Here is a 1305-nt window from a genome sequence, read left to right on the forward strand (position 1 = left end):
TAGTACCTTCAGTGAAAATACTGCAGACAGTACCTTGAGTGAAAGTACTGCATTGGCAGTACCTTGAGTGAAAGCACTGCAGTGACAGTGTCTTCAGTGAAAGTACTGTAGTAATAGTACCTTCAGTGAAAGTACTGCGGACAGTACCTTGAGTGAAGGCTCGGCAGTGATATTATCTTCAGTGAAAATACTGTAGTAATAGTACCTTGAGTGAAAGTATTGCAGACGTTACTTTGAGTGAAAGTAGTGAAGCTATTGTATCTTCATTGAAAGTACTGTAATAGTAGTACCTTGAGTGAAAGTACTGCAGTGGCAGTATCTTCAGTGAAAGTACTGCAGTGATAGTGTCGTCAGTGAAAGTACTGTAGCAATAGCACCTTCAGTGAAATTACTGCAGACAGTACCTTGAGTGAAAGTACTGCAGACAGTACCTTGAGTGAAAGTACTGCATTGGCAGTATCTTCAGTGCAAGTACTGTAGTAATAGTACCTTCAGTGAAAGTATTGCAGATGGTACTTTGAATAAAAGTAGTGAAGTGACAGTATCTTCAGTGAAAGTACTGTAGTAGTAGTACCTTCAGTGAAAGTATTGCAGACAGTACCTTCAGTGAAAGTACTGCAGTGGCAGTATCTTCAGTGAAAGTACTGCAGTGATAGTGTCGTCAGTGAAAGTACTGTAGCAATAGCACCTTCAGTGAAATTACTGCAGACAGTACCTTGAGTGAAAGTAGTGCAATGACATTATCTTCAGTGAAAGTACTGCAGTGGCAGTACCTTCAGTGAAAGTACTGCAGTGACAGTGTTTTCAGTGAAAGTACTGTAGTAATAGTACCTTCAGTGAATGTATTGCAGACAGTACCTTGAGTGAAAGTACTGCTTTGGCAGTATCTTCAGTGAAAGTACTGTATTAATAGTACCTCCAGTGAAAGTACTGCAGATGGTACTTTGAGTGAAAGTAGTGAAGTGAAGTAGCAGATAAGTTTAATAGGTTTTTTGTGAATGTGGGTCCTGGTTTAGCAAGTAGCATTTGTACAGACGTCAATATAAATAACAATACAATTGAAAGGAATATGTGTTCTATGTTTCTGAAGCCCATAGTTGAAAAGGAAATTATAGAGATAGTGAACAAATGTGGTAGTAAAACATCTAGTGATAGTGATGGTATCACTATGACAACTGTTAAATGGGTAATTGAGGGGATATGTAAACCATTAACCCATATTTTTAACATGTCATTTCGACTTGGGCAGTTCCCCAATAATATGAAAATAGCAAAGGTTATTCCACTGTATAAATCTGGTGATAA

General features: G+C 38.2%; 1 long non-coding RNA gene across 1 annotated transcript; it reads right to left on the reverse strand.

Annotated features, from left to right (window-relative positions):
* Positions 1 to 464, reverse strand: LOC109973768 (uncharacterized). Its single transcript, XR_002276865.1, has 2 exons — positions 432 to 464; positions 1 to 147 (listed from the first exon to the last, which is right to left on the reverse strand). It is a non-coding gene; the product is annotated as an uncharacterized LOC109973768 (long non-coding RNA).
* Between the last annotated feature and the right edge of the window lie 841 nt (positions 465 to 1305).

This window comes from Monopterus albus, unplaced genomic scaffold, assembly GCF_001952655.1.
Source record: "Monopterus albus unplaced genomic scaffold, M_albus_1.0 scaffold305.1, whole genome shotgun sequence".
NCBI lineage: Eukaryota > Metazoa > Chordata > Actinopteri > Synbranchiformes > Synbranchidae > Monopterus > Monopterus albus.